Source organism: Mirounga leonina, unplaced genomic scaffold (assembly GCF_011800145.1).
Source record: "Mirounga leonina isolate KUSES-001 unplaced genomic scaffold, KU_Mleo_1.0 Mir_152, whole genome shotgun sequence".
Lineage (NCBI taxonomy): Eukaryota > Metazoa > Chordata > Mammalia > Carnivora > Phocidae > Mirounga > Mirounga leonina.
Window position 1 is genome coordinate 124,374 of NW_023270380.1, and position 18,210 is coordinate 142,583.

Below are 18,210 nucleotides of genomic sequence, written 5' to 3' on the forward strand. Positions count from 1 at the left end.
AGCTCTTGGCCAGGGTGGCAGCGGAGGCTTCACAGACATGTTGACATTAGTGTGAATCCTAATGAATAAGAGGAATTCCCAGGTGGGAAAGGGCACTCTAGGCCAAAGTAACAGCATAACCAGAGACGAAGGGATGCAAGATCAGGGGCCATGCCAGGAAGTGTGAGCAGTTTGGTATGATAAAAATGTATGGTGTTGTGTTCAGAAGAGGACTGGACAAGTAGACAGCGGCCAGAGCAAGAAAAGCCCTGTTGTTATTCAGGTTTTGTTGTCTTGTTTTGTTCTTCAGACTTGTTAATGAACAACTTAGTATGGCTTTATAGACAATAGAGGCAAATAAATGACTATAACAAAATTTTGTAGCACTGATGCAGAAAATCCAAGTGAATTCTCCTAGGCTCCTCCTAGACAACAATTTTCCTACCTTGAGTTCTCTTAAGTGCTAAACATTAAAAAGAAAAGAGGAAGAAAAATAAGATGAAAAGGAAGACAAATACATTCATTAAGATCTTAGCTGAACTGGAAAAACGATAAGGCCAAGAGATAGAGGGAGCTAGTTCCAGATGGCAGAAATGGTGTCTATTAATTAGTCATCGCTGTAGTTAATTAAACATTTGGATGAACATAATGAAAGAACATTTGAGGCTCTCAGCTGAAAGGGTTAGTTAAAGCTAACCTCAGCTGAACGAGTTGGCTTTGTTCCACGCGTTAGAGAAAGTGAAAGTATACTTTTCACCTTTCAGTTTGATTGATTGCTATTTCACGCGTTAGAGAAAGTGAAAGTATACTTTTCACCTTTCAGTTTGATTGATTGCTATTTTGGGGAAGCCAACAAAGAGAAATAACTTTATCAGACAAAGCTACTGCTTTGTTCCTCAATTACAAACATCTCTGTTCTAGAAATTCATAAAAAAAAGAATTACAAAGCAAACAAATATATGAAGAGATGCTCGAACTGACTTCTACCTGAAGTCGTGCAAACTGAAATATCAGGAAAGAATGACTTTATACTCATTAACTTTACCAAAAACATGGTAACAGTAAAAGTTGGCAAGATTGGTGGTGTCAAGTATTAGAAAGTATTCATTCAACAAAGTTTTGATGGTCAAATTCTGTATATCAGATACTAAGAAAGGCACTAATGTATAGAATAATAGAAACTTTTATTTCCTTTTACCCAGTCGTACTGCTTCCAGGAATTTCCTGGAAATAATCTTCATCCCTACACTACTCTAAAGAAAATCCTGCACTGAGTATATACATAAACAGAAATAGTCAATATATAAATAACTGAAAATTTGGAAGCCATGTAATTGCCCGATGGTATAGAAATGTGTATTAAGTTATTACATTATAATTCATCCACTGCATTTGTTAGATAGAACAGGTTTCTCACAGTAACAAACAATTCCACAAATTACAGTCACTTAACACACCAAAGTTTGTTTCTTGCTCATGTAATGTCCAGTGTAACTTGAGCAGCTCACCAGAGAATCTCTTCTCTACACAGTGAGTCAGGGACTCAGGCCACCCGGTGATGCTACCATCTCAACACTTGGCTTCCAGGAGGGGGAAAAGAGAAAACATGAAAAACTCACACCATTTCTTAACTGCTCTACCTGAAAGTGATGTATCACTTCTGCTCAGAGCCATTTGGGCAAAACCAGTCACATGGTTTCAACCTAGCTACTCATTATTATGTTTTGCCCGTTTTCTGACTGGATTGTTTATCTTCTGCTGTGGAGTTTTAAGAGTATATATATAATTCTTCTTAAATATATATAATATATAATTCTTCTTAAATATATATAATATATAATTATTTTAAATATATATAATATATATAAAGAGTATATATATTTATATATATAACTTTTCTTAAATATATAAAATATATATAAACTCTTAAATATATATTCTGGAATATATCTGTATATATTCCAGATACTATACCTTGGTCAGGTAGATGGTTTGAAAATATTTTCTCCCATTCTATATAGCTTGTCTTTTCATCTTCTTGACAGTGTCCTAAATTTTGATGAAGTCCAATTTACCAGTTGCTCCTTTCATGGATTGTGTTTTTTTTTTTTAAAAGATTTTATTTATTTATTTGAGAGAGAGAGAATGAGAGAGAGCACATGAGAGGGGGGAGGGTCAGAGGGAGAAGCAGACTCCCTGCTGAGCAGGGAGCCCGATGCGGGACTCGATCCAGGGACTCCAGGACCATGACCTGAGCCGAAGGCAGTCGCTTAACCAACTGAGCCACCCAGGCGCCCCATGGATTGTGTTTTTTTGTTTTTTTTTTTATTTTTTTATTTTTTATTCTTATGTTAATCCCCATACATTACATCATTAGTTTTAGATGAAGTGTTCCATGATTCATTGTTTGTGCACAACACCCAGTGCTCCATGCAGAATGTGCCCTCCTCAATACCCACCACCAGGCTAACCCATCCTCCCACCCGGATTGTGTTTTTGACGTCAAGTATTTCCTTTGCTTGACTGTGCACTGGCTGGAACTTCTAGCAGTATACTGAATATGAGCGGTGGGAGTGTATATCTTTGCCTTACTCCCAGTCTTGGGGAAAAACATTCATTCTTTCACCATTAAATATAGTGTTAACTGTAGATTTTTTTGTAGATGCTCTTTATCAAGTTGAGGAAGTTCTCTCTTCTTATTTTTCTGAGAATATTTACCTTGGAGGCATGTTGAATTTTGTCAAATTCTGTTTTTGCAGCAGTTGGTATGATCGTACACAATACTGCAATGCAGTTCTGATGCTAATTAACCAGAGTAGACTTCACAGGTTTAGGGCACAGCCCCCCACCAGACTGCCCTCAGTTTAGATGCCAGCTACTTCTCAGGTTTCTCAGGTCACCTGAATTTCTGACCAACTGGCTACGAATTTGGGGGTTCCCACTATCACCTCGGGTTTGGTAATTCACTAGAATAACTCATAGAACTCTGGAAAGTACTATGCTTACTATGAAAGTTTCATTATAAAAGTTGCAAATCAGGAGCAGCCAAAGGAAGAGACCCAAAGGGCAAGATCTGAGAGGGTTCCCAAAACAGAGCTTCTGTGTCCCTTCCCCAGGGAGTCAGGACATCTCACCCTCTGGGCCGATCGATATGTTCACCATCCAGGGAGCCCAACCAATCTTTGGTACCAGAGTTTTTATTGGGATTTTATTACAAAGTCATGGTGGATTGAATCATTGGCCACATGATTGAGTTCAGTCTCCAGCTCCCTCCCTTCCCTGGACATTGGGAGGGTGGGCTGATATCATGTAGTTCAAGGTGCCAACCCTCTAATGACGTAGTTGGTTTTTCTGGTGTAGGTAGCCCCCATCTTGAAACAGGGGGCCCACCGTTAGTTACTGAATTAGCATAACTCAGCATTGTGGGTCCCAGGGGCCCACAATGAATAACAAAGACACTTATCCCTGGGAAATTCCGAGGATTTAGAGGCTTGATCCCAGAAATCAGGGACAAAGACCGTATCTTGACTTACAATGGGGTTACCTCCTGATAAACCCAAATATGGTAGGGCAAAAATGCATTTAATATCCTAATTTACTGAACAACTTAGCTTAGCCCAGCCTACCTTAACCATGCTCAAAACACTTGCAGTAGACTATGGTTGGGCAAATCATCTAACACAAAGCCTATTTAATCTGAAGTGTTTAATGTCTCCTATAATTTACTGAATACTGTGCTGAAAGTGAGAAACAGAAAGGCTCTATTGGTACAGTAGAGTGGTAAGTGTGTTGGTTGTTGACCCTCAGGATCTCATGGCTGCCTGGGAGCTGGGGCTGCTACCCAGCATCACAAGAGAGGATCTTATGGCATATTGCTAGCCCAGAAAAAATCCAAATTAAAATTTGAAGTGTGGTTTCTACTGCACACGTATCACTTTCACACCATTGTAAAGTTGAAAAATTCTAAGTCGAGGACTTCCTGTGAGGGTGCACCTCCACTCTCCCCACATGGTCTCCACTGACTCTGTGCGGAAGGAGGCCTTGTGCCGGCCAGTGGGGATGAAAGTCCCCACTCCTTACTTGTGTTCTCTGACACTACCCCTGAAGGGGTGATGGGTACCACTTCTCATAACATGGTGCAGGTAAAAGTCTAGACTTTTACCAGTGAGGGTGGGAGTGAGACCACAGTTTTTTCTGTGGTTGGCTGAAGTAGAGTGCTTATCGTCTAAAAGTTCTCTGTCTTGCTGGGCTGTCCCTTCCTGGCCCTTTGGCTAGAGAGAGAAGCTTCCGTGGGACTATTTGGTTTGTGCCCACTGTCATTTCTGAGTTGCAGGCTTCTTCAGCTCCAGTGATGGGTTATACAAGGTGAACAAACCAAAACCAATAAAAAGACCTGGAGAACTCACGCCATGTCATTTGTTGGGTCCTGAGTCCCCTAACCCATCTGCCTCTTTCTTTCCACCTTCTGGAGGTTTCTGAGGTTTGTTTTATACATGCTGTCCAGGGCTTTTAGTTGTACTTAGCAGGAATAAGAATGCAATAGAGATCTACTCCGCCTTCCTGGGATGTCTGCTTACTTTTAATTTTCTGCTCTGCCTTAGCTTCAGATTCTGAGAAATTTCTCGAGGGAAAATCTGGCAGTGTGACAGGTCTACTTCTCTGCCTTTTCATTCTCATTGGAATAATTGGCCTCTCAAGCGTGCACAAAAAACTCCCAAAGCTCTGTTGATCCTCTGTCCCCAGCAGCAGCCTCTGCTCAAGCAAAGCCCAGATTCTTAGCTGTCGCCCTGTCCTCAGAACCAGCAAATGCCCCAAGGGTTAACATAGCTGCACAAAGTCAGCTCACTTCTTCATGGTTCTTCCCACTTTGGAATCTTTGACCCTGTAGTCCTCTTTGCTTCAATGGCTCTCTGATGTGTGGAAGATGATTTAAATTTTATTTAATGCAGCTTTTTGTTATTTTTGGCAGGAACATTAATGTGTCCCAAGGTACTCAATGATGACTGAAAGTGAAAGCCTGTTTCTCAGAATTCATGTGACAATATTGTACATGAGTGGCTTTATGTCAGAAGCTCCTTTTTCATTGGCTAATGCATTTCAAGTAGCAAAGGGATAGTGTCACAGAGAGGGGCTAAAAGTGTGGCCTCCTAAGTTGGGGAGCCTGACTTTGAATGTTGGCTCTACCACTTACTAACCTTGGGTAATTTTTTAGACTACTTAAGCCTTGATTTCTTTCATCTGTAAAACGAGGATGATAAAATATCCATCTTAAATGGTTGTTGTAAAGATAAAATGAGACAATGTGAGTAAAGACGTTAGTGTGCTCTCTAACACACGGTAAATGAAGACAAATTGTGAGCTATTATTTAGTACCAATGTTCTAAATGATAGATTTATATCAGTCAATAAAATTTTATTTATCCAACAAATACATGTGTTGATTAGTTATTTACTTACCTGTGACTCATATCTGTGATTTTTATTGAGGCAGGAAAATACTCCAGATATCAGAGCCGTGTCTCTCCTTAACCTAGAACGGGACAGTCCATTTTTGGTCAGCATCAATGGATGCAGAATAGAATTGGATTCTATCCTGGAGATAGGATGAGGCAGATAGGACAAAGTGGGCCAAATATCACTTGTTATTGTGTGAACCCAGTATAAAACTGTGTGGAAGGGTATAGCTACTTCAAAAAAATTACATAGAACCAAGAAGAGAGAGGGTCCTCTATGGGTTAAGAAATCCACAAAACTGCTGTGATTGCAATGGGCAATATTTGGACAAGGACAACAGGAGTGGGGAAGAGAATACATATTTCATCTACAAGTTCTTGTAGTTCTCTGGATTGTAATTGTGACACAGCTTTGTTCATAGAAAAAAGATGAACGATAAAGAGGTAGGCCACTACTTGGGAAAGGACTGTAACATTAGCAAGAAGCAGAGTCTCTCAATTTCTGTTTGGCTTCTACCTTCTCTGTCAGTGAAAATGGTCCTGAAAACATGAGGGTTATTATGAAAACATGAAGGATGATTAAAAGCAAAATAAATTCCAGGATTGGCAGAGATCCACCCAGGCAACATTAACTCAAGTGTCTGAATCTAGGATTAACTAAATGAACTGCAATAATTTACATTTTCAAAATCAGTGTTTGGAAACTTTAAATAACCATTGACCATAAGGAAGCAGGGGAGTATAATGGTTAGGAGTTTTGTTTTGGTATTAGATGGGCCTGGAAGTCCTAACTCTGTCACTTATTAACTGCCTAACATTGGAAAAGGAAACTTTCTCTGGGCTTTATTTCTTTATCTCTACAATGGAGAAAATCTATGAATTCATAATGATCATCGAGAGAGGAAGAAAGAGACAATTCATTGTCACTATTTGTTGCAGCAAAACAATCAACTTCTCTGAAGACCATTAAAGCATAATAATTGTTCATCTTGCCTCTCATGTTGACCAGATAGCTTCAGTTGATAAAGGAAAGCTCTACTTTCTTTCTGTAGAAGAATGCCAGGCAATAAATGTAGACGGGTTGATAGAATAAGAAAGCTGTTGATTTGAAATTTCTAATGAAATTATTATCCAGTAGTGCTAAAGAGGGAAATGTTGGAAAGGGAAAAATGAGCTTTCTTGGCATCAATCTCTCTTTTTTTTTTTTTTAAGATTCTATTTATTTATTTGTGAGAGAGAGAGAGCAAAAGCACAAGTGGTTTGAGGGGTAGAGGGAGAAGCAGACTCCCCACTAAGTAGGGAGCCTGATGCGAGGCTTGATCCCAGGACTGGGATCATGACCTGAGCCGAAGGCAGATGCTTAACGGACTGAGCCAGCCAGGTGCCCCATGGCATCAATTTCTAAACTTCAAACTGTGTTATGAGAACAGAGTTCTTAATTTTAAGGGATGGTGATAAATCAAAGTGTCTACAGCAGGTAAACGAAATGGTAAGAATTCTATACGAGAAATGGTTGCCAAAGGTGGAGCTAAGTGGGAGGAAAGAAGGCTCTAGAGGGAATTTCTCCAGTCCTATGAGGATCCCTCATGCAGCATACAGAGTAAGTTTACTACCGGGTGGCTTCAGAAGGCAGAACAAGAGCCAGATAAGGATGTTCCAGGGAGTCAGAAAGGAAAGTTCTGGTTAGTGTTGGAAAGAGAACTGGTGGTGGGCCGAGTGAAAACCGGAGATGGAGTCATTAACCCTGAGGACTCGGGACTGTGTCCTCTAGACAAGGAGGTGGGCGCTTCACAGATCCAGGCCAGGGTCCGCTGGGCTGTGGCTCTGTGGGTCTTGACTAGGTGATTCCCCAAATGGCCCATCTCAGGACACTTCAGCTGGCTGTTGGCACCCTGGTCAGTAAATTGCGCACAGGTTGCTGCCCGGATCTCTGCTGAGTTGGGTGGTTGGTCTCTGTCTTGCTCTTGTGAAATCACTTGGGCTTGTTGGCCGTGACAGTGGGGCTCTGTGCTGGCACCAGACACCCTTTCTCCACCTCTGACTGCTTCCTAGGGAGCACTGCTTGGTGTAGGGAACAGGATATCTGCCAGTCAGGTGGCAGAATAAAGGCAGACCGAAGCCAAAGAGCTCTACACTTTCTTTGTGGTTTTGGAAAAACGAGAAGGCAAGTGCATGTGATGAGCAGTTGTCTCATCTGAAGCTGGCTGCCTATGAGGGGAACAGGCTCCCCTTGTCCCGGGTGGAGGAGTACAGAAGGCAGTCCTGGGCGAGAGCTCTGGGCTGGCAGCCCCCTCACTGTTGACTCAGTGCTGAACCTGGCAGGGTGTGCCCGTGTGTGTGAGCACACATATACACACAGGGTTGCTGTTAATAAGAACTTCTGTGTTTTTTTGTTTTTTTTTTTAAGATTTTATTTATTTATTTGACAGCGAGAGGCACAGCAAGAGAGGGAACACAAGCAGGGGGAGTGGGAGAGGGAGAGGGAGAAGCAGGCTTCCCGCTGAGCAGGGAGCCCGATGCGGGACTCGATTCCAGGACCCTGGGACCATGACCTGAGCCGAAGGCAGACGCTTAGCGACTGAGCCACCCAGGCGCCCCGAACTTCTATGTTTTTATCTCAGCTCTCGCTCTGGTTTTCTGAACAGAGAAACTTGAACAAATACATGGGACCCCAGGGGCTGGGATTGGGATTTGCCGAACTTTCTTGCACCCTGAACTACCTTGTTACTTTGATTACTCTCCATCTTCCTTCCATTTGGCGGTGTGTTGGCACTATGCGTTTCTGCTTTGGGATTAGGCAAAGGAGGCAGGGGGTAGGATGAGAGCTGACATCCGGACTGCCATGGAAGAGCCTCCCAAGAGATGAGGACGTCTTGGATTGTAACTTCTTGGGCAACATCTGGCCAACGGGGCCCTGACCACAGGACTATCCGGGATGAGGCCCAGAGGGCAAGCCCGACTCCTAGAGCTGCCCAGGAGGCCAGAGCCAGCCTCAGGGAAATCAAAAATCCTCATGAACTCTGCTTCCCTTCTGAGGTCTTGTGTTTAGGTCTAGGGGATTTTCGTATGAGTCATTTTCAGCTCAGAACACCCAGACTGTGGTTAATGACTTGAAATTTTATTGGGTGAAGGATTATTGAACCCCTTGGACTCTTTCTCCAACCTTTTTATTATAGTTCAGCTGACCCACCACGTGCTCCCTCAAGTGGTCCCCTTTGGGGACGTTCAGAAAACAGCCTTTAACACAAGTGACTTTGACCTCTGATATCTTCAGGACCCATTTTTATCTTTTCCCCTCTTTTTGGCTCTAATCTTACTGTGCCGTTAAGACTGTTTTTGTTTTAATCAGCTTTTTATTTTAGAGTAGTTTTTAGATTTATAGAAAACTATAGCATACCATGCTTAGTGTACTTTTATACCTTTGTACTTTTGTATTGTGTAGTATATTTTTATAGTAAGCTTTTTGTATAGAACCCCCATGTGCCCCAGACAGTTTTCTGTTATTAACATGTTACATAGTAACCTACTACTTATTCTTATTTTTTTAAGATTTATTTATTTATTTGAGAGAGAAAAAATGCATGTGCGGGAGAGTGGGAAAGGGGGCAGAGGCTGAGGAAGAGAGAGAATCCCAAGCAGACTCCCTGCTGAGCGCAGAACCCTGAGATTGTGACCTGAGCCAAAATCAAGAGCTGGCTGCTCATCCGACTGAGACACCCAGGTAAATTACTATTAAATTATATATTACTATTATATATATATATATATATATATAATATATATATATATTACTATATAAAATTATATATTACTATTACCCAGTAATAGTAAACTACTTATTATTATTAACTGAAGTCTAGACTCTACTCAGTTTTCCGTAGTTTTTATCTAATGTCCTGATTACGTTCCAGTGTGCCATCCAGAACACCACATCACATTTACTTGTCTTGTTTCCTAGGCTCCTTTTGGCTGTGACAATTTCTCAGACTTTTCTTGTTTTTGATGACCTTCACTCTTTTTTTCTCTTTTATTGTGGCAAAAAACAATCATTAAAACCATTTTAAGATTTGGTGCTGAAATGGCCAAAAAGGCCAAAAATGTTGTCAAGTGCTCTGAGATTTTAGGGACAATCGGGAGAATGTGAATCCTTCTTTTGAGAGAGAGAGCTGCCTACGATAGGTTTTGTGTATCAGGGTTACTTAGAACTGAGCTCTGCCCTATGAGCCAGTGGAAAGGAAGTAGATGTGCACCATTCAGCCCGTGCAATATTCCTCCGCTGAAAATGCCTCTCCTTTTTTTTGTGCTAACCCAAATTTTTACTTCACTTAAGGTTCACCTTGAAGAACCCACTGGAGAGGCTCCCAGACATCTTCCTCCTATTCCGAATTCCGAAGGCATTTGTAACAACAGTTTGTACCACACTGTCTTGTATAATTCAGCTGCTCAAACTCTCCTTGGACTGCATCAGTTTGGCTTCCCAACCAGACTGAAAGGCCCTTGACATCAAGGACCAGCTCTCTGACTTCTTTTATTTATTTATTTATTAAAAGATTTTATTTATTTATTTGAGAGAGAGAGAATGAGAGGCAGAGAACATGAGAGGGAGGAGGGTCAGAGGGAGAAGCAGACTCCCTGCTGAGCAGAGAGCCTGATGCGGGACTCGATCCCGGGACTCCAGGATCATGACCTGAGCTGAAGGCAGTCGCTTAACCAACTGAGACACCCAGGCGCCCCTCTGACTTCTTTTATACCTTTACAATAGTTTTATTATTTTGTAGATTGGACAAATGGGGAGGAAAGCTAAAATGACTTGGCAAAAGCTGCGCAGAAGAGCCACCCAAACCAAACAGTAACATTCATTTCCAGTTTACAGGAGCTGGGATTGGGGAGGCAAGGGAAGCACTCAGCTCCCACATGGTATTTAAGGGAGCACCAAAGAATTGAGCAATCAAAATGAATAATATTTTAATGCAGTACTTAAAAATTAACACAAAAAAATCCGTGATGAACAGATGTTGCCGCTAGCCTTATGACCCTATGTTATTGTGCAATGAAAGAGTGGTTTCCAATCAAGCCAGGATTCCCAGGCCTGTCAGCACTCCCTCCCCTGCCAGGTGACATACGAGGGTTGACAATGGCAATACTGGCTTTAGTTGCAATTGTGGTTTTTGACTGTAGAGCTTTAATTAACTTTTTGCCCTTGGTTCAAACTATGGGAGGATGTTTTCATAGGTGCATCTAGTGGTGCCATTTTCCTTTTTCCTCAAGGTGTCTGTGAGTCCACAAGGCACTGCAACTTACAAAATGCTTTAGCATATATCATTTCACTAATGCTCCAAAAAAAAAAAAAAATATCCTGAGAGGATGGTGTTATCCTCATTTTAGAGAAAAAGAAACTAGGTCTCAGAGTAAGTCCCTAATACAGCAATATTGGGCTGGCCAGCCGTGGGGCTGGGAGTCTGATGTTTCCTGACCCAGATCCTGCCCAGCAGATCGCCTTTGTATACTCCTCCCAACCCTCTGCTTTTCCTTCTGAGCTGTGTGCACTCATGTCTGCCTCTGCCATTTCCCCAGGGAAGTGTGCATGTGCTTGAACGAGTATGTGTGTACGTGGTTGTGTGTGTTTGCTTGTATGAGCATGTATGTGCATGCACGTGTGTGTACTTTCAGACGTGAGAAGCCATGGCACAGAGGGCTTATAGCCAAAGAGGGCTTACGATGCTGAGGCCAGACAGAGTTTCTGTCTGCCTGACTTTGCCTGCTGAATCACATTTGGAGAGCGGCTCTAGCCCTGAGAGCTCAGACAGGACTTTACTTCCTTCCCCATCCACAGGAACCATTACCAGGGCCAGGGGCAAGGAACAGCCCCTCCTGAAGTGCCTCCCTTCTCAGGCTTTAGGGAGAAGGCTCAGAATCTTGGAGGTGATGTAGAAGTTGCCAACCCCATGGCTAGAAGAATAAAAATAACGTGTTATTTGGGGGAACCCCAGCTTGTCTTTTCCAAAGTGAGTGCCTGAAAACCCCCCACAAATATGCAGCCCAGCTTCTGGATTATGAATGCAGAAAAGGGGTTTTTCTTGTATCAGGAATCATTCCATGTAAATTCATGTTCTCTGAAATGCCATCTCCTTTCCAAATCCAAGCCCGGCATTATAACCTGAGAAATCATTATTACCCAGTCCCTCAATCCTATTCCAATAAACGGAGGACCACACACCAGCAGCTTTCAGCAGTTTTCCCTGGCCAAATATTGTTCTATCCTGTGTTAGTTTTGACAGGATTAGTCGTGGAGTCCTACTAGAAAAGTCCCAGGATCCCTGTTGGCTGGACAGCCTGTTAAAATATTGTTTTGCTTTCTTGCAGTTTGCAAGCCTGTGGCCCCTGAGAGACATTTTTAGGTATGTTGCTTCTTGGCCAGCCTGTTTCAGACCATGACGGCCCAGCCACGGCCGGCGCCTTGACCAAGAGGCTCTTGAGTGTGTGAAGAAGCACCTTTACAGAGGTCGACCAGAGACCACCTCACCATGCGGACAGACCTAGGCACAGCTCAGGCGGGAGCTGGGGCTGTGGGCTTGGCCTGGGGGTGTTTGTGCACATGGGGAACAGCGGGCAACCCAGAAGGTAGCAAAGGAAGGCCGTAGGAAGCCAGCCCCTGAGAGCCTTGGGGAGGATAGTCCAGCGCATTTAACGCGGTGCCCTGAAATGCGGACCACATGGTCACTCCGGTTGCTCCAAGCCAGGCTCCAAACACAGGACTGACTCCTCCATCTGCCAGTAGCTCTCGTCTTTGTTTACTTTGGTCTTTACCCCGTTATGGGAACCAGAAGGAGGAATTGGTAGGTGGCTGTGCGGCTTGCAGGATCTCTGACCATGTGGGGGGGATTGTTATTTGATTTGAACTCTATGGTATCCCGGTTGTGGGTGTACACATTTTATTGAATTTGATGGAAAAATATTGGCTTTAATCAACTAATATTAATGAATACCCACCTCACCGTCTGTTTTTATTGCAGTATGCTATGTGCTTACTTCTAACTTTTTAGGCTGGATTTAAAGATCACAAAGTAATGAGGCCAAAATTCTACAGTTTTTGTGTCATTTATTTTATTTTTCACTAAATAAAACTCTCCTAAGTCTTGTTATTTTATTTGTTTTCCCTTCCAGCCTCTATTATTCTGTAACATTCCTTTACATTGTCTTGAAATTCTCTTCAGACACTGCTCTGGTGGTGTTACCACTCGGCTGTCGTAGGGAACCGGACGGCTTACGCAGCGGATGGACGTGCGAATGGACGCTGAGGGTCTATGTGGTAAGACCCTCCATGAGGCTCATCCTTACTTATTTCTCGTTCCCACACTCTGCTCCAAGGAAGCCTGCTTACAGTGTCTCACACTAGGGTGTCTACGCCTGGTAGTCACACTGGAGAATATACTTTTACTGACCAGAATGTCCGGAATCTGCCAGTCTATGATTTTAAGATCTGTGATGGATTCACTAGGCTACAATATTTTCTCTGAGTCACCTGGTCTATGATGTTCGTTGATCCCATAACCCCCAGGACTGGGCATATCATTCACCCTAGTGAGTTTGCACTTCTTTATGTATGTCACTACATATTATCTTTTTATGTGCATTTTGCCTTCTTTTTCTTAGAAGGAAGACTACTACTTCGGGCAGGAATGCAGCCTTCTGTATCTCCCCACAGCTTCTAAGAGTGTTCTGCAGCTCAAAGTTCCCTGATAAACAGGGTGACTCAAGCATTTTAATGAACCAGAGTACAGATCAAGGCTGTGCAAGCAAAGGGTAAGAATACTCTAGAATAAGACTGACATTCATTCCTCAGGTTTCTGTATGTTTATAAAGCAAGAAGGATCCTGGCAGTTTGGGTAGCTCTGTTCCAGTTACCTGACATCCAGCAGGTCCAGGCGCTGACATCTGTCACTCAGCCATGTCAAATGGGGTGACTGGACCAACGGAGACATATGGTGGAGGGGCCTGTTTTTGCCTTAATTTGTTTTTTTTTTAAATTAATTAGTTTATTTATTTGACAGAGAGATAGTGAGAGCAGGAACACAAGCAGGGGGAGTGGGAGAGGGAGAAGCAGGCTTCCCGCGGAGCAGGGAGCCCGATGTGGGGCTCGATTCCAGGACCCTGGGATCATGACCTGAGCCGAAGGCAGATGCTTAACAACTGAGCCACCCAGGCGCCCCTGCTTTAATTTGTTTTTAACTGGAATGTGTGTGTTTTGGGACCACACAGCAGTGGTGAGAAGCTTCCACCTGCTTGGGACAAAAATGATGAGCCAATGTTTCTAGGCCCGTGTTTATTTAATGTACTGTGTAAACAGTGTCGACAAGGGAAAGGAAAAAGTGATAAAGATTAATACAAACACCCTCTAACTTAACCCTCCAGAGATTGCTGTCTAAATTTCTTGGTGTTGTGTTTTCATTTGCTTTCCTGAATTAAAATGGATTTGGAGCCTATGAACACCTGACGCTACGTGAGCCTTCTGGGTAAGAGATGCAGGTTTGCATTTCTGAGTTCTGTGTCATTTTGGAATGTCTTACTCACAGTGTCAAAGATTTATGTTAAAATGTAGGAATTCCAATAAAGCCTCTTGTTAAAAATAAGCAAACAACAAAACTTCTCACCGAACATAAAACCACTTTCTATGCTGCTCCCCAGACTAAGGCCAAACTCTATTTTTTTACTCAGTTGTCCCATAGGGAGTTTGCTGTGGCTCATTCATTGAGTCTCTGCAGCTTGTGATTTCTCCTCAAAATGCCTTTCTACTGGGCTTTTCAAGACCCTCACAGGGCAGCCCTGATGATGAATGCTAGAGGTGCTCCCTCAGTCAGGGGAAACTGAGGTCCATGGTTTTCCTCCTGTAGGGCAGTAAGGGTCTAGGGGCTCAGCAGCAGGCCAGACCCCAACCCAGATCCCTCACAGATGCCTTTTCCTGTGTCCTCTCTCGCGTACTGTGGGGTCAGGGCCAATCCCACCGCTTTACTCATGAGAGAATGGAGGGCCCAGGTGCTTAGGGGGAGAGCTGGAGGCAGGACGCTGGCCTCCCACCTCTGGGGCTGGTGGCTTTTGTTGTTGTCCTTCTGTGGGCTCTGGGCCTGCCCCTGATAGCGCCTTCACCCGGAGTGGAGGCAGCTGCGACAACCAGGCAGGGCTGGGGCCATGACTCCAGCCAGTTAATCTTTCATGAGAGGTCTGGACAGACTCTTCTGGCCTCCTGGGAGCTCCTGGGCAGCTCAGAGCCTTCAGTTACAGAACCAGCTTGAACAATTACAGAGTTGAATGCAGGGAGGCTGATCTGGGTACTGTTCTAACTTCTGTTTTGAGTTGTGTTCAAGGAATAAGCACAGAGAGGATTATCACATGGCGGGAGAGATGAGCAGACGGAAAAGCCAGTTTTAGCTCCAGAGCTCGATGTCTGGGATTCACAGGAGGGGCATCACGTGGGTACCCTCCATTTATCTACTCACAGCTAGCCGGTCGGTCGTTCCTTTAGCAAACTGCCGAGCTGTAGTGATTACATCACACAGTGCAAAGGCCTTTGGCCGTTATTGCGCTCCGCCTGGCCGACGGCCAGAGGCTCTGCGAGGGCCACGTGGACACGTTCCAGAAACAACTAGAGGATGTAGCTGCTCGCTGGGTGCTTTCAGCTTTTGTTGTTTCTTTTCCCCTTCGTTTCTTACCTGTACCTATGAATCAGTCCTCTGTTTACTGTGAGTTGGAACCAAAATGACCTCAGAGGTCGATGACTCATGCTGTTGGCCCCCACGAACGGTACCGAGTGACCCTTACGCAAGGCGTTTCCACCATCTGAGGGAAGAGATGGTCTGAGTTACTCTTCAGTTAAAAACACTCCATGTGGTTTTGTTTGGCAATTTAAAAATAGGTGTGTCCTGTGGGCTCAGTTTTCTAGAATCCCAGGTAGGAAGAAAACCAGTTGTTTTCATTCAAGGGTTTATAAAAGATCCCCTGAGGGGTAACTAAGCTCTAACTGGACAAGAATGCTGACATGGCCCCCATCACCTCCCACAAGCAGCCACACTCAAGGAGGGTCCCAGGCCTGGGTTCTGCACCCTGGGGGCCGACCTCTCATTGCTTATTTGCTCCCATTGTCTTACTTGTTTTAATCCAGTCACACTGCTGTGGTCTGAATGTTTGTGTCACTTTCAAATTCATATGTTGGAATCCTAACCCCCTAAAGGCAAAGGTATTTGGAGATGGGGCCTTTGGGAGGTGCTTAAATCATGAGGGTGGGATTAGTGTTTTATAAAAGAAACCCCATAGAGCTCCCTTGCCCTCCCACCATGTGAAGACAGTGAGAAGCTACTGTCCATGAGCCAGGTAGAGGGCCCTCACCCAACCACACTGGTGCCTTGATCTTGGATTTCCCAGCCTCCAGAATGACGAGGAATAAATTTCTGTTTTTTATAAGCTACCCAGTGTGTGAGACTTTGGTATAGCAGCGCGAATGGACTAAGACACACACTTACAGGGGCCACACAAACAGACCTTTCCAAGGAAGGAAGGACCTTGCAGAAGAGGTGGTCTTAGCCTGTATCTGACTTTCTTCTGGGACTCAGGGCTGGACACCGCTAAAAGCTCCGTCATTGGCCCGGGCAGTGCATGAGGCAGGCGGGCTCCCGTGCGTGTTGTTGTGGTCTCTCAGGCCTCACCCCCCACCCTCCCTGTAGGGCTGGGGTTCTGTATGTGTGCCCTCGTTTGTTCTTCCCTCTCAACACCCAGGTCAGGTAGACGATACTCTCAGCCCCAGTTCGCCAATGAGGAAACTGAGCCTCAGGCAGGTTAAGTCACTTGATCAAGATTATGATTCTGCAAAACGGCCAATCTGAGACTTAGATCTTCTTGCTCCAAAGTGTGTTGCCTCCCACAGAGGCCCACCCCATCTGCTGTTTATTTTTTTAAGTGGTCAGGAACTTAGCGAAGCTGCTGGGGCAGTGGGGCTGTGGAAGTCAGCCTGCTCTTTACCGAGGGCTCATGGGGCAAGAGGAGGGCGGCTGAGCCCACCCTGTTTGGAGAAACTAGCTCAGCAGAGAGCAGTCTCATGCCTGCAGTCAGCGGGGCCCGTAGGAGGTGGCCTCTGACCACCACAGAGGGACGCAGGACGAGGGAAAGAGGACAAGGGAGAAAGGGCATCTTAACCGAGAGATTTGTCAAGTGTTCCACGACTGGAGGCGGGGGGAAAATCATAGATGATAAATACCAATCCAAAACCCTCATGGGCTGCTTTTGAAGAGGCCCCTGACCCCTTACTTTGTGCAGACATAGAGGCTTAGATACTCGAACACACACACACACACACACACATGCACACCATTTTGTTTTGTTTTGCTGCGTTCTCTTTTTGCTGCCAACAGGAATTTATTCTTCTATTAAATAAGGCTATATATAGCATGGTAAATTGTCTATCTACAGCTCACTAAGATGCTAATTTTTACATTGTTTTTCTTATACCAATACTGGGAAGAGTCTGAAAATTTCTCTCAAAAGGAAAATCTTTTAAAGCTTTTAAAAACAATTTTAAGTTCAACCTGAACTTCATAATCCTTATCACAATTGGAGTGAATTAGTCATGTAATTATTTGTTTGATGTCTGCATCTTCCATAGACTTCATAAAGCTTCAGAAAGACCGGAACCAAGCATGTCCCTCCTTCATTTAACAGATACTTAACGAGAGCCCATGTATGTCAGATACTTGCATCGTGGAGAGGCAAGGGTGAATGAAACACCAGGGATTCTGCAATGAACCTTCTCAATTAATTCGGAGTCCCCAGCACCTGGGAATCCCTGGCATACAGCAGTCACTTAATGAATACTCACTGGATAAGAGACAAACATGCTTCTGGTGTATTCTTCCCACCCCACATCTTCCCTTAATAAGAGATTCGGGTCCTCACTCTGTCCTCCTGGGTGAGCCCCCACTAGCCAGCACCCCCTGCACTGCCCTCTGGGCACATAGGTCTGTGCCTGTAGGCTGGGGTCAGGATCACCCTGCTTGCCCTCAGCACGGGCAGAGGACAGACAGGGAAAAGGGACCCGGCTGTCCCCGAAGATGAGGGGAGGAGTGAAGACTGGAGAGGGTTGACCCACTTTTCCTGTCTGTGAAGTTCCCAACTGGGCCCTAGGGCTTTGTGGGGAGGGGAGGGGCGGGAGGGGCGGGGTGGGCGGGTATCCTGGCTTGCCGCCCTGACCCCTGCTCTGTGCTACATTATTCGCAGGACAGTGACGTGTACCAGTGGGGTGGCTGAGTCATCAACAAAGCTGTTGTGTGCTGGCTGAAGAAGGAGTGGCCAGAGAGATTCAGAGTCCCGTGGGCTCAGCCTGGGGGCTGCTGAGGCCAGTCTCTTCATTGCTCTGGAAGACAAAAGGCTACAGCACCCACTGGTCTCCTTCTCCCTCATCCTGGGGCTCTGGGCAAGTGCATCAACATCCCCTCCCACCCCCGCCCCCTGCCTTTGGAGAGGGAGTTGAGAGAACTCAAGCATTAATGAGGGAGAGACATGCGTGCCGGGCCTGGAGCTGTCTCTACCCAACAAATGTGGAATCTTGGGCACTCCCTCCAATTCTCCAAACCCCAGTTTTCTCATCTGGAAATGGGTATAATTATATCTACCCGAAGGGGGTGTGGAAAGAGTAGCATTGTTATTTGTACAGCCTGGGTGCTTAATAAATGGTGGGCGACATTTCCCAGGGTTCCCAATTGGAGTCTGATCCAATTTCGTGCTCATGATACCG

The 18,210-nt window shown here is 44.6% G+C and overlaps 1 long non-coding RNA gene across 1 annotated transcript; it reads left to right on the forward strand.

Annotated features, from left to right (window-relative positions):
* The first annotated feature begins 11,808 nt into the window (after window positions 1–11,808).
* On the forward strand, window positions 11,809–17,629 carry LOC118012876. The gene is made up of 3 exons (XR_004679850.1): window positions 11,809–12,741; window positions 13,086–13,235; window positions 13,845–17,629. It is a non-coding gene; the product is annotated as an uncharacterized LOC118012876 (long non-coding RNA).
* The last annotated feature ends 581 nt before the right edge of the window (window positions 17,630–18,210 follow it).